The following is a 6000-nucleotide window of genomic DNA, read 5'->3' as shown; positions in this document are numbered from 1 at the left end:
ACCAACATATATGGTAAAAATTGGGATAGCCAGGCAATTAGGCAAGGATATAAATCTCTAGTAATGAAAGTGCTGGGCTAAAAGAAGATATACTAGTGAAAGTTGTCCCATCGTAATTATGTTTTTTTTTTAAAGCTGACATGTTATAGAGGTGGAATTATTGTATGTTAAAAGAACCTGCATCAGGGAAATTGACATTTCAAAGTAGGGGCAATTTGAGTTTTAAACAAATATTCTATGGCAGTTTACATGAACAGGTACATAAATCAGGAGAAGATGAATGCAAAAGATTATACAGAAAATATGGTTATATCATCATGTTATTGAAAAGACTCTTTTAAATGACTGAGTCCACTCCAGCTGCTCAAGGCAGACATCCAAAAGTATCTTCCAAATGTATGGATAAAACTCCCTGGGTCCCAAGACAAACTTCCCAGGTGCCCCTCATCCCAATGTTAATAATAACACCATTGCAATAAAGATCTTATTTCAATATTGTAAAGATCTTGTGACAACAACATTAATGCAAAATAATTTGGGAAAGATGATAAGGTAAAGGTAAGGTTCCCCATGCACATATGTGCTAGTCATTCCCAGCTCTAGAGGGCGGTGCTCATCTCCATTTCAAAGCCAAAAAGCCAGCACTGTCTGAAGACGTCTCCTAGTCATGTGGCCGGCATGACTAAACACAGAAGGCGCACGGAACGCTGTTACCTTCCCACCAAAGGTGGTCCCTATTTTTCTACTTGCATTTTTATGTGCTTTCGAACTGCTAGATTGGCAGAGGCTGGGACAAGTAACAGGAGCTCAACCCATTATGCAGCACTAGGGATTCGAACTGCCGAACTGCCAACATTTCGATCAACAAGCTCAGTGTCTTAGCCACTTAGCCACCCAGTACTAAAGGGTTAAAACTTTAGTCATTCCCCATGCTAATTAAAATATTTTTAAACAATGCAGTTAAACACAGCAGATAAAGATAATTAGAAAAAAATCAAATTAAAGTCAAATGTGGCAGTGAAAGGGTTAAAGGTGTCATAGCTTAAAGGGGGGGGAACTCTATGGTACTTATTTTAATTAATGATTACTCCAGGATTGGTAGCAAGAATTGAGTTTCTATCTACTATCTACCTATTGCATCCTTGATTTTGAAGAGGTGAAGTTGCCCTTGATCTTCAGCCATTGGGTAGAATATTGCTTTATATCCATCAAGCAGATAATCAAGTTGTGCATAACGTGCAGCTGATTCTTGGCTAAATTGACAAAGAGACGATCACAGAGAGGTTAGATTGAGAAGTATGAAGGATAAACCTCGCAAGTCGTGAAATACAAAGTTTGAGATCGACACAAGGATTTGGTGAACATCGATCAGATATAGTTCAATCTATCAATCTCCTTTGTCAACTGGCATGCCCTGGCTTTCCCCCCTTTTTTGTAATACTCTGCCCTTTGCAGACCCTCGGTGCCTATGAACCCCAAATTCTATTATATCACACTTTGCAATCAAAGCTCCCTTTCCATAGCTAAGCATTCCTATTTCCTTCACTTTCTGTTCACAGTATTTACTTTATTGTGGTCTGAACATCTTTGTTACCCTGAACTGGTCACAACACTTGAGGTAGGTGTGATCAGTGCTGTATGAAGAGGAACAATGTTTTAGAGAAACAAGAGATTGTAGCTGATGCAGACAATGGAGAAAGCTAAAGCATACCTACGACAGTAAGATCAAAATCACGGAGGGAATTGTTTTCCCTGTTTTTACCCTCGTGGAACCAAAAATTGGACTTTTGAAAAATAGGATAGAAAGAGTATTGAAGTTTCTGAACTTTAGTGTTCCAGAATAATACAGATAGCCAAGAAAACAAGGAAATGGATCATCAAACAAATAAATCTAGGATTTTCATTTGACTCACAAATGATTAGGTTGAAAATTATCATATTTTGGATATATTATGCAAAGTTCTAGTTTTCTTGAGAAGTTTATAAAGGAAGGAAAGAGAAAAGAAAAACAGCATCAAGATGGACTTGATTACAGAGGCAATGAAAGATCTGAAGGTCTAGGTTGGGGACAGAGGACCGTTGTGAAGGTCTATCTATATCACGGGTGTCAAATTTGCCGCATCTCATTGCCACCGTGTGACATATCATAACATTTTTTTTCCTTTGTGGACCTGGAGTGGGCATGGCCTGTGTGTGATGCATCTGGTCTGCAGGCTGCCAAATTGACACCCCTGATCTACACGGTGACTAAGACTTACAGAGTTGGAGCGTTCTCAACTTCTGGAAGCAAGTTGTTCTACGGATTAATTGTTCTAACTGTAAAGAAATTTCTCCTTAGTTTTAGGTTGCTTCTTTCCTTAATTAGTTTCCACTCATTGCTTCTTATCCTGAGATATTGGAACACTGCTATTATATCACCCCTATTCCTTCTTTTCATTAAACTAGACATACCCAATTCCAGCAACCATTCTTTACTGTACATATTTTAGCCTTCAGTCCCCTAATCATCCTAATGGCATACAATCAATAACTCAATGATTTTCAGCTACTTGGAAGCTATAGTTCTAGTCTTGCAGTCTTAAGTTATGTTTTCGTTTAGTTTCTATTAAACTACTCTTCCAAGTTCTTTTTCACTGAAATTATTGCATGCTAAGTAATCCCCATTTCGTGCAGTAAATTTTTGTTTCCTAAAATAAGAATTTTGCATTTCACTTTATTGAATTTAATTCTGTAATTTTCACCCAATTGTCTCTCAAGGTCATATTTAATTTTAATTGCATCATTGCAAATTTGGTCAGCATTTCCTACATATATTTATCAAAGTCATTAATCAACATGTTACAGAACCTAGAACTGAACTTTGTGTCATTTTATTTACTCTGCCTTTAGTTTGTTCAGGAACTATGGATAAGCACTTTTGGTATATAGGTTTTGAACAAGTTATGTATCTTCTTGGTGTGACAATGAAAATGATCTTTTTTTTTTTTTGCAAATGTGTTGTTTAAATCAAAAATTTTAAATCATCTATATTATTCCCATAAGACACTAATATCTACCAATATTTCCACACTAACATAGCTTTTCTCATGGCCAGTTTCTAATGAAAATGTAACAGTGGCATTACCAGAATTTCTGGAGGTGTGGCTATGTTAACCTGTGCCCATAAAACATTTTTGTAGGCTACAGTTTATTTGATTAAATGAATGTTGAACTGGCAATGTATGTAAGCACGTGGTGGGAGGATGGAGGTGGAAATAAACAGGAGACCAGAGGTATTAAATGCAGAAAATCCAGGCAATGATAATTATGTGATTAATAGTTCCAACCCATGAAAGGACTGTTGAAGATGATAGAGACATCATAGTTTTAGTGAGCTGTTTCCCATTTCTCTGATAAACAGACAGCCCATTTCTTTCATTCCCTTTTGAAACATAATCTTCATTTATTAATTTATTTTAAAAATGTTTAAATGCTTCACTCTGTCATCCACTGCAAAAGAATTCATTGAAATAAATTAAGATGGGCATCAAAGAAAAGAAAATACCTCTCTTCTAAGTGTGCTTGTGGGAGGGAAGGGTGTCAAGATGGGGCTTGGTTTCAAAGCCCCATCCCTTTTTTACATGTGCACACAAAAATGTGGAGCTTTTATCCCATAATTTCAGCTTGGTTTTTTTTAATCCCCCAAGATGTCTCTAATCAAGAAGATAAAAGGAGAACTGATCAAGGAGAGAAGCACCCTGGAATTCAAGAAAAACTTCTAACAGTGAGGACAATTAGCCAGTAGAACAGCTTGTCTTCAGAAGTTGTGGATGCTCGGTCACTGGAAGTTTTTAAGAAGAGATTGGACAGTCATTTGTATGAAATGGTATAAGATCTCCTGATTGAGCAGGGGGCTGGACTAGAAGACCTCCAAGGTCCCTTCCAGTTCTATTCTGATTCTATTTCTCAGTGTTGCCTATTTCCCACATTTGTTCAAATTGACTAGTGTATTCTAAGAGCAGCTTTGTCACTGGTCTCAAGAGCAATTCTTCTTTCCTATCTTGCTTTAATCTAGACAGTACATTTCAAGAACAGTACATCACTTTTCAATAGCAACAAGTTGATCCTGGACTATGCCAAAATCTCTAAGCCAAAATCAACAGGGATTCCGGAGAATTGTCCAGTGAGTAAATATGTTGGCTTCCAAATTCAGCCAAACAAAACAGTTTACATGGTGCTTGTCACACCTTACTCATGTCAAAGCATATCTACACAGAGCAGAAGTGGGAGAGAGAGAAAAAACACATTTGATAAATGTCTGAATGACACAGCTCTAAGTAATAAAACATTGATTATTTGCTTTTCTATGTCATCGGTGCTTGTGACTTATAAAGCAAATGCAACACTCCTTTTTCATCCATTTTTGTTCCAGTTAGCAAATTTAGATCAAATCATGCAACCTACAAAATCGATAGAAGAAAATCTTTGTAGCTCTTTATAGGGTTGATCCTTGGTGCTTTCTTGAGCTCGGTTGTTTTCTTACAGATATTTCATTACCAAAGCAGGTATCATCAGGGTTAGACAGGACTAGAGAGCACCAAGGGCCTCACAACTTACAAAATATTAAAACTATGTAAGAGCTAAATAAAGGCAGAAGGTAGCACCAGCAAACCCAAAATCCTAGATGACCGAATGGCAATCCACTGGAAGAAAATGAAAAATAATATCTAAATATCCACTGACATACTGGCGGAAAAACAAAATGCATTCACTTTGAAAAAGGCACAATTCTACATACTGTATAATTTGAAAATCCTAAAGTTATATCCTAACGTGATATTAACTATGATTTAATAAAAATTTGTAACAAGTATTCATCCAATCCCATTTGCTGGTTTGCTTTAAATACAAGCTGGATAAATATGTGTTGGATATGCTTTAGTTTGAATCCTTGCACTGTTGTATTGTATTTATTAGTTTGTCAAACATGTACAAGCTAGCAGGTATATACAGGAACATGAACGAAAGAAATGAATACAAATAAATGGGGACAGTAGAACAGGGACAGTAGGCACGCTGGTGTGCTTATGCACTTTATGGATCTCTTAGGAATGGGGTGAAGTCCACAGTAGACAGTTTAAGGTTGAAGCTGTAAGGGTTTGAGAATGTAACCACGGAGTCAGGTAGAGCATTCCAGGCATTGACCACTCTGTTACTGAAGTCGTATTTTCTGCAATCAAATTTGGAATGGTTTACTAAGCAAAAGATGATAGCCTAAGTCACCTCTTCAAACTCTGTGATTCTCTGAAATTAAGTTATGTTTTGGAGACCTATTCGCTCATGGCCCAGTTTGGTTTCAATTCCTTATGGTTGTGTTTTCTTCTTATTATTTTTAAATTGGACTTGAACCAAGCAAGATATCTGAAGCAAAAAAGAAGACTGATAACAGTAAATCTGAATATATTCCATTGAATGGCCCCAGAATATCCATGGTAAGAGAGGCTTCTCATCTAGAAGATTTTAGCTATTCCCTTGAGTGACATGGCAATGAATGATGCTAAAGCAGTATTCCTCATTAGTCTTCAACTCCCAGAAACCCCCAGCTTCACATCTTAAAGTTGCTGAGCTTTGAGAAATACTGCACTAGAGGGATTGACACTGAGACACACACGCACACATACACACACATCCCACTGCCAGAAGATCTCACCACAGATCCTTTCAAGGCTTGAAACAAGCATAAGCCGGCAATAGTATATGTGTTGGATCCCACACACATATATATTCCAGAATTATGCCATAAGCATCAGCGGAATTAAAACAGCCTGTGGTTGTTTTGATATACCTTATAACACATTTTTCAAAGCTGTCTCTTGCTGCAAATTAGGATTGGATTAATGTTACATCTGATGAATGCGCATGCATTTAGCTGCCTCAGCATGGCATTGGCATTTTGATAATTAGAAAGAAAATTAGACACTCTTGGGGGTCTCCCATGTGAAGATGCTGCTTACTCCTAGG

The sequence above is a fragment of the Thamnophis sirtalis genome, unplaced genomic scaffold (genome assembly GCF_051295495.1).
Source record: "Thamnophis sirtalis isolate CommonGarterSnake01/CBP01778 unplaced genomic scaffold, rThaSir2_p1.2 scaffold_1, whole genome shotgun sequence".
Lineage (NCBI taxonomy): Eukaryota > Metazoa > Chordata > Lepidosauria > Squamata > Natricidae > Thamnophis > Thamnophis sirtalis.
Note: the sequence above shows the minus strand (reverse complement) of the source record.